A 9,832-nucleotide genomic window follows, 5' to 3' on the forward strand; every position below is an offset into this window, starting at 1 on the left:
GGAGGCTCTGCAGCGAGAGAGGGTTCGGGCATGCAGGCTGTGCGAGGGGAGTGGCCAGAACGAGCGCGGGGAGGTAGCAGTGGGACGCGGCGGCTCGGGCACATGCACGTGCCAAACGCGCGCTATGGCCGCGCCCAGAGCACGCACGATGACCGCTCGACGAAATGCCCTGGTGAGCTAGCAGGCTTGGATGCAAACACAAATTAACAGGGCTAGGTTATCACTAGCTAGGGGAGTAGTGGACATGATGGTTTGGTCAGGGGATCAAGTTTGTAATGCTAACTAAAAATCATGCCGACACTGGCCATGCACACCAGCTGTTTGACAAAATGCCAGAGGCATCTAGGCAGTTCTTGGAGTGGCCAAAATCTCCAGATCAGTGTCTCTTTAGGTGTAGGTGATGGTGGCCAGGTTAGTTTGTCAAATATAGAAACTTGTTAGTGCAAATATTTGAGAAAACAAATTTTGGACAGAACCTAAAGGCTATCATTTCATGGACCAAAAATATTCCAATGGGTTCATGCTCCTGGACTTAAGGGTTTTGTAGGAAGTACTACAAGCAGGAAAAACAATCATGGGTAAAGGAGCAAGTTAAAATATGGTTGCAGTACAAATCATCAAGTTGGACCAGAATGAAAATGAGGTGGATTCACTCAAATTTTTCAAAGGACATAGCTGGATTTTTAAATAAAGATGGATAACATACTCCTACTGACCTCCTCTAATTTTGGTGGAAGTTTTAAAGAAGTATTTAAATAGGTTGTAGTGCAAAAGTGCAACCGGACAAGTTTAGAAAACTTGGGGTAGGGCTCAAAAATTTCAATGAATAAAAGATATTTTTGCATCAAAGTGATTTAAAAATATCACATGACGTCCCCAAATTTTGGTGAAAATTTTAGATGCATTTATCAAATGGTTGCAGTGCAAAAGAGGCTCTAAAACTTATGAAAATCACTTTAAAAGAATAAAGCTGAGGAAAAACAATTAAGAAAATAAAACCAGTGATTAAGAATTGTTTTATTGAGAGAGTATAGAAGTCCAATAATATATTTTGGAAAGTTCCCACTTGGGGTAAAAACTCCTCAATATTAAAGAAGAGGGGTTCTAAAATCAAAAGAAAATCCAGAAAGCAAAAATTGTAAACTCCTGGCAAAAATTTTAATAATTAAAAACATGGTTAAGTTTTTGGGTTGTTACAACACTACCCCCCTTAAAAAAATCTCGTCCTCGAGATTTGATAAGGGTTGTTTTGAAAAAAAAATTACTCCTACTATCACAAAAATAACCATCCTGCTCCTGTAATTAAAACATAGCTACAGTGAGAGGGCAATAAGTGGTGTAAAACTACAGTGTGGCATACTGGTGTTGCGTGGAAAAATTTACGGTCAATTTCTACTATTGGTTACAGTAAATTTAGAATAAACTTCTAAATTACTGGAAAAAAAATAAGCTGGTCGTACCCGAGAGCACAGTGCTCTCTGTGGCTGACAGGTGGACCTGGGGCCCACTGTCGGTCTCTTCCTCCACCTGTGGCTCTCTCTTCTTCCTCTCTCCTGCACGCTTTCCCGCACTTTCTCCACCGGCAACGTCTAGCGCGTAGGGAATCTAGGCCATACTGCGGTAGTGCGCGACGTGCTAGCTACCGGCGCAGCGTGCACTCACCTCGCGGGCCAGTGCGCTGTCGGCACTGCTCGCGGATTCGCCCCCGAACACCGGCGATCGAGCGACGAGCGGCGCTGGTGGACTTCGCCCACCATACACCGATCTCGAGCTATAAAATGACCGCGATGCTCCTTCTTATTCCTCCACCTGACCTCGCTTCTCCTTCTCCTCCCTTCTCCTTCATATTTGTCTACAGGAGCTCGAGACAAGGCTCTAATGGCGAAGGTGATGCCGGACTGGTACGTGATCCTGATGTGCGGAGGGTTGGCGGCATTGCTGGGTTCTCCATGCTCCTATGCGTGATGATCCTTGATGATCGTCGTGATGCTGCTGCTCGAGTGTTAGCTCTCCGCGGTGGCGGTGATCACGAGGATTAGGTGCGGTGTCAGGTGCTGACTGCTGTCAGGGTGCCGGAGGTAACTTGTACCTGAGTAACTACTCACAAATCTCTCCCTCTGAGACTGTGGGGTTTTAGGGAGGCGATTAGTTTGGTGCGAAAATGTGCACGAGGATTTGTACTAGGCCGCGTGGTTTGGGTCGTGAGTCTGCTGTTATGGTGCTACGTGAAATAAAAATCTGTTGGGAAGAAATGTATGCTACAACAACTCCAAGAAAAATCTCACTTTAGGATTTACTCAGAGTGAAAACAGTTAATAAAATTCTACCGTAGTAAAATCACTCACATTGATTGAAACTAACGATTTAATTCATCGCACAAATTTAGGATACCACACACAAGTTGCAACACAAAAATAACTGCAGGGACAATAAACACAACAATGACATCTACAACGATAATGGTAATTGGACAGGGTCCTGAGAAAAAGTCTATGGAATCGGGGCACACTCTTCTTCTATCGGGGGGAGTGGATTGACCAGTCGATGAATGTGCCTTTCCTGGTTGGGCCTCAGGGGTCTGCTGATGGCGATCTGAGGATTCAAATCAGCGAGGCTCTGGAGATATCTCATTACTCGCTGGGTCAAACGCTCTTGAGCGATGACATATTGGGCGAGGTTGGCCAGTACTGGGTCTCTCTTGATTTGTCCACCGGGAAAAGATGCTACTTCTCCGGGTGCTGCACGACTCGGGAAATAATAATACCCCCGTTCGCTGGCATAGGGTACCGCGAATCGAAGGCGTGTAAGCGCCTCATACGCAGCAGCTTCTATGGCCATATGCGAAGTCGGCATAGATTTCCCCACGAAGGAAGCTTCCGTGGGGTCTTGGTTTGGGTTTGTGGGGGGAACGTGCACCACTGCCCAATATTTCGAGGTGGAAGGGGTGATCCTCGATTTGAGCAACTCGTACTGGGGTGGATGGATAGCACTCATGGTACTGCAGGTAAAGTCCCACAAGATTTTAACAAAGCTGCCTGGAGTTACGTCTGGAGTTATTAGATAAATACTAGGGCTCGACATGGCAATGGAAATGGTTGTGCGAGTGGTGCTCAAGGTGAGGGGTACCTGGTAAGATCACGGGGTGGCCTTTTAGATAGCAGTGGGGATGGGTTATTTACCGCGGTGAAGGGTAACTAGTCGATCGAGTCTGCTCCATGGGGTCGGGGTCAATGCTACAGCTACATATATCTCGCAAAAGTGACGTATTACTATGGGAGTCGTCGGTGTGATTTTGGTAGCTGTGCCCGAAAAAAAATGCAACCGCATGCTAACATATTTAATGCAAGGCTACTATTTAAAACAGATGCACACAAGCAGGCTGCGATAAATCAAGGCGATGCAAGATTACATAATTATAGGGTGCGAGCATACTAAGACTCGGTACTACTCGAGTGGCTTAGTCTACCTTGTTTATATCTAAACGAGCCTGCCTTGTGGACGTCGGGGCTTCCCCACGGGTTTCGCTGTTGGGATTAGCGGGAGGGGGTTGAGGTGCTGCTGGGTCGGGATAGCGATGATGACCATCCCGAGGATTGTTGGCCACAATCCCGCAGGAGCGCGTTCCCAAAAGGCGACGAAGCACTTCTGGGGACACCAAAGTATTTTGGTCGATGGCCGGGGCAGTCCTCAAGGACTCGATCGGGTGTCCGAGCAGCATGACAGGGTTGTCGGCGTCGGGCTCATCTTCTCCTCTCACCGGGGCTTGGCGGACCAGCTCTCCATGAGCTGCGATCAGATCAAGGGTGATTGGGTCGAACAGTTCCTCTAGTGCACCTACATAGCGCACCAGTTGCAATAATGCAGGATCCGTCTCGTGATGTCCGTTGACAACCTGGGGTGGCCTACCATACCCATCACGGCTGGGGTAGTAGTAGAATGAGTGACAGTTAACTCTTGGCGACAAGTGCCGGAGTTGAACTATAGCCTCTCGAGCAGCTAGTTGGATGGCTTGTGGCTCAAAGGAAGTTGTCCTTCCGGTGAACCTGTAGGGGCGTTCTGGCGATAGACCCCTACCGTAGATGTGCACAGTGGCCCAGAATTGACGGCTCTCACCGCTCATGGGCCCTTGGTATACAACATATTCTGGGGGCTCCTCTAATGCAAAGGCACGGTGGGTGAGGTTTGCTAGCACGGTCACAAAACCTCCAAGGTTGTTTGCCGTGGTTTCATTGTGCACGACGGGGCCAGGCATTATGGCTTGGTTTGGGGAAAGAGGCTGTGTTGTGATGTGTTGAGGTTAGCGTGCCCTTTTTATAGAAAAAGAGGGCAGAGTCTTCCTTCGCACGCTTGCGAATGAGACAATTTAGGTGTCAGTCACTGGCGCGTGATCGACAGGCTAGGCTAATAGGTTGGGCACCGACTGCCAAAAGGTGTCGGGTCCCTGTGGGGCAATCCTACGCGAGAAGCTTGGCCGTGGTTAGGTTATGGTCTGGTGGTTTGGTTAACCTAGGTTTATTGACCTGGCTAAGATATGATTAGCCAGTGGTCAGCCTGGCTCTGGTACCAAGTTTGTCAGGACCGGATTTCGAGATATTAATTTCCTAGAAAATGGCCCTAATGCTCACCAGCCCCAGGATTACTGTTAGCTGGCGAGACACAAACTTGATACAATAACTCCAAGAAAAGTACATAATATGTAGTACAAGACCATTGTGGCCTATGAGCATAACAAATGGTTTCTAGTGGCTGATGGCGGAAGCGGTTTGTGGTTCATCTGTGTCTGTGGACTCCATTTCTCACAGGAACAGCTGACCATGATAATTCCTATCTTCGCGAGGCTGCTATCATCATTATGTAGGTTCTGGGGCTGTCATCGCATCGTTCCTCTCCATGCAAGAAGTCTGGCCAAGACAATAGCCAGGGACAAGCTAGTGAGTACTTTGAATGTACTCGCAAACATTATGAACACGGGTATAATATAACAAACGGCAATCATGCTCTGAAATATTCTATGATCACAACGTCAGTCATAAAATAAAATCTCTGATGCACGCAAGCAGGTTATTTATATACATGAATATGTAATAACAGAGTAGTAAAAAAATGCACCGATCGGGTGTCTGAAGCGACGCCTCGAAAGGTTAGTAAATAACGAGCATGCCTCAGTCGGGCGTCTGAGCGAGACCACATAAAGGGCTTATAAAGTAAATAAATAACAAGCATGCCACAGTCGGGCGTCTCAGCGACAAGACATAAAGGGCTTATAAAGTAAATAAATAACAAGTATGCCACAGTCGGGCGTCTCAGCGACACCACATAATGGGCTTATAAAGTAAGTAAATAAAAAATATGCCACAGTCGGGCGTCTAAGCGACACCGCATAAAGGGCTTATAAAATAATCACAGTGAATATCGAAGAGGTAGAACCGTCCCAGGGATGCTCGATAATTTCAAATAATATAATGGGTTAGTCCATAATAAAAATAAACATAATCATCACAAGTCACAAGTCATGATCCAAGTTCTGGTTTAACAGTTTCTCCTCCGAAGACCGACACTAAGACCGACACTTGACCCATCCCAGACTGTAGTCCTTACCCATGGACACGGCTATTCGAATAGATATAATCTCTGCAGAGTGTGTACTCTTTACCCACGAGTAATGGATTCCGTTAGTCCATCCGGACTAATTCCGCCTATAGTCTTTTAATTGAAAACACACCTAACTGCACACACTAGCCTGACTTATCGGTGTCTTGAATCACCCATGACACCTATTTAAGCAAAACTCTAAGTGGGGAGGCTACAACCTCGATTAGCATGGTATCACAAAATTTATACCGCGCGCAAACTAGGGGAGCTACCCCCTTCGGCTACAACCGAAAACATCCATGCCCCCGGACCAGGTGGCATGCCTACCGGATGCAGCCGATATCTTCCACCATGGCCTCTCTGTACGGTGTTTGCTAGAAAGGGGTTGACAACTTACTGAACCGTACCATACCTACGGCAGGGACAAGTGGTAGCACGAAACAAGTATGAGGGTTACTGGAACAAGACTCGATCTATGGTCGACTCAGGAGGTTTAGGTGTTACCTGCATGATTAGCATAACAAATATGTTTCAACCAACAGACACAATCACCACTCATCATGTCTCACTATGCCGTATCGGACACAATCGTCTCGACGACGACGACCGGAGACAAGCTCGTGTCTACCCAAGACAGAGGCTTTAACGGGTTCCTTCCGGTATACATGAAAGGCATATGATGGTGACTACTATCCCAAGCATATCAAACTCCAACAGCATGAATCATCAATATGCAATCATGAGGTTGAACATATCATCACAAAAAATATAACGAAAACTCCGAGACAAGAGGTGTTGTAACCGTATCAAACAACACATGACAATATTATGCCAGGGTTCGGAATGCTTGCCTTCAAGTTGTGCGGAGGCAGGGTGCATTCCAAAACCTTTGAAAGTTTTCTTCTCTCTCCAAAAAAAATCCTATTTAAATTTTTTGAATTAATACATAGTTTCAAAAATAGTAACAAAAAGTTGTCTGATTTTTTTAAATAAATCTGTAAATAAACTAGACAATATTTGAGATAAATAGGAAAAAGAATCAACTCATTTGGAGTTATATTTAAAAAGGTATAGCCAGTCAAAGTTTTGGTCAAATTCTGCTTTTAAATAAAAACAGAAAAAAAGAAAAACATTTCAAAACTAACCACGTCGAAGGCGTATTCTGAGTTTACGTCTTCACTTACTCCAGCGTGGACTGGCGCGTGGGTTGCTGACAGTGGGTCCAGGGGGCCCACTAGTCAGGTTTGACCAGTCGCCTCTCCCTCCTCTTCCTCTGTCCGAGCGGGGGCGGAACTCCGGTGATCGTTGCCGGCGATTGGCGGCTCCTTGCGGGGCTCCGAGGGCGGGCATGGATCCGCCAGTCCAGGGCGGTCCTCGCGGTGGTCTCTAGGCAGGTGGGGACGGAGGGATTCGCCAGCGGCGAGCTCCTTGGCGGAGGTGGCCTCGGGAGTTTTTGGGGCTTCTGGCTATGGTAGTTCCCGATCGCTTTTGAGGGTCTGAGTGGCTCCGCAAGGTTGAGGGGAAGAGGGTGGTGGCACTGGGAGGGCAAGGGGGCTCCGGCTACGGCGAATTTAGCCGAGGGACAGCGACGTCTAAAGTTGCCGGAGGCGGTGAAGATGGTGGTTTCAGAAGATTTTGAGAGGGGGGTTGCACTCTATGGCTTGCCTGAGGATTCTCGAGCGATGTCTGGGGCCATTTATAGCCAGGGAAGGTCGGTTCCGCCACTATTGGGGATAAGATCGCCGGCCGACCACTTCTGTTGCAGCAGAGCAATGTGACGATGGCCGGAGCGGGGTCGGTGCTAGCAGACGGGCTTGGAGATAAGGACGGCCTGCTCACGAGGGCAACTGGCGAGAGGTTGTGGATCGGGCGGCGCCGTCCATGGCAAAGGCGCACTGTGGATGCCGGTGTGCCGCCAAGAGGGCCCTGACGGTGGCGCGGTAGGGCTCCAGGGGCGGCTCTACGACGAGGGAGGGGTCGGGCGTGCAGGCTGTGCGAGGGGAGTGGCCAGAACGATCGCGGGGAGGCGACAGTGGGACACGGCGGCTCGGGCGCACGCACGTGCAAAACGCGCGCTCTGGCCGCGCCCAGAGCACGCACGGTGACCGCTCGACGAAATAGCCTGGTGAGCTAGGAGGCTTGGATGCAAACACAAATTAACAGGGCTAGGTTATCACTAGCTAGGGGATTAGTGGACATGATGGTTTGGTCAGGGGATCAAGTTTGTAATGCTAACTAAAAATCATGCCAACACTGCCATGCACACCAGCTGTTTGAGAAAATGCCAGAGGCATCTAGGCAGTACTTGGAGTGGCCAAAATCTCCAGATTAGTGCACTACTAGGAAAAGGGCTATAGATAGGATTGATTCTAATGGCGCACCGTGGAAGCAGTGCGCCACTACTATATACTAATGGCGCACCTGTTTGTGATACGCCATTAGTGTGGAAGACACTAATGGCGCACCGTAAACAGGGTGCGCCACTAGTATGAATTATTATTTTTTCCATTTTCCCATACATACTAATGGCGCATCTGGTCCATAATGCGCCATTACTATCTATAACTACTAATGGCGCACCAAGCAGGCAGTGCGCCATTACTGTAAATTTTGTTTTATTCTTTTTGTTGCAAAACTACTAATGGCGCATCGTCGCACAGTGCGCCATTACTAGTTTAAACTAGTAATGGCGCACTCAGAGGAGATGCGCCATTAGTATATATACTTATTATTTTTACTTTTTTGCAAAACTACTAATGGCGCACCGTCTGCTGATGCGCCATTAGTAACCAGGGTTACTAATGGCGCATTTTCCTATGGTGCGCCATTAGTAACCTGGGACCAACAAGATATTTTGGACAGCCCACACCTACCCACTCACTTTCCCCACTTCATTCCATCCACCTCCTTCTCCAAGCTTTCGGCCATCTCCTCCTCCTCACCTCATTTCCACCATAGATTCAACAAAATTAAGTGGTGAAATTACCTTTTTTTGATAGGTAAGTAAGGGAAAGCTATCTTCATGATATAGATCTACTTTTTTTTCTCCCTAGCTCGCTCCAACAACGTGCACATGCACTTTTTGTGGCCTAGCTAGATCTATGTATGTTTGTGGTGTTGCATGTGTTTGTGGTGTTGCATATATGTTTGTGTTTGAAGGTACCGGTATTTGAAATATGCGATAGTTGCCAATATTTTGCCGGAATGTTTTGATTCATTTCCGTTTCGGCGAGAATTTTGGCACTATGCATTCTTTTTGGTCCTATTTTTAGGGAAGGTCATGCCAAATTTTTTCTTGGTTCTAACATATCGTTTTGCTCTACCCCGCAGGCGACCATGGTCCGCACGATGACTGAAGGCATCGTGAATAGGTTTTTGAGCTCCGCGAAGGCCGAGATGCTTCAAAAGAACGAGACGGAGATAAGATGTCCATGTCGAAGATGCAAGCTGAAGAGCCTTATTGCGGACCCGGATTCCGGGCAGGTGCGGGACCACCTGCTCTTGCGTGGTTTCATGGATGGCTATCGGTGGCAAGGTGATGAAGATGACTATCAAGTCGTCCATGGCCGGGGCCGGGCAAGAAATGAGGAAGGGCAACAAGACAAGTACCACCGCGGCGAGGGCGGGCGAGAAGACGAAGAATCTCCAGGACATGATCACGACGGTGATGCTGTACACAGTCATCATGTAGAAGATGTCGTACATGATGATGAGGAAGATCAAGACGAAGGGCATGATCATGAAGATGAAGATGCCGGAGCAGACGACGATGGAGGCTGGGTGCAGGACCCTCATATTCAAGAGCTGCTTCTCAAGCGGACGGATAACGCAAGAGCTGCCGCCCGAGAGAAAGCCAAGCTGGATCAACTGGAGATAGACGCGGTTACTCCATTGTATGAAGGATGCAGGCCCGAGGATACCCGCCTGAAAGTAACGCTCATGGCTCTGGAGATGAAGGTAAAACACAAAATGACCGACGCATGCTTCGACGAGAACATGTCATTCTGGCACGAACGTCTTCCCAAGGGGAACAAGTGCCCGACCAGTTTCGAGGAGGCGAAGAAAATCGTGTGTCCTCTGGATTTACCGCACGTGAAATACCATGTGTGCATGAACAATTGCATCATTTATCGGGACGAGCACGCGGAGTCTACCATATGTCCGGTGTGCGGCGTCACTCGATACAAGAAGAGGAAGAAAGCTCCTCGAAAATCGGTGTGGTACTTTCCGATCACTCCTC

Source organism: Triticum aestivum, chromosome 6B, assembly GCF_018294505.1.
Source record: "Triticum aestivum cultivar Chinese Spring chromosome 6B, IWGSC CS RefSeq v2.1, whole genome shotgun sequence".
NCBI classification, from domain to species: Eukaryota; Viridiplantae; Streptophyta; class Magnoliopsida; order Poales; family Poaceae; genus Triticum; species Triticum aestivum.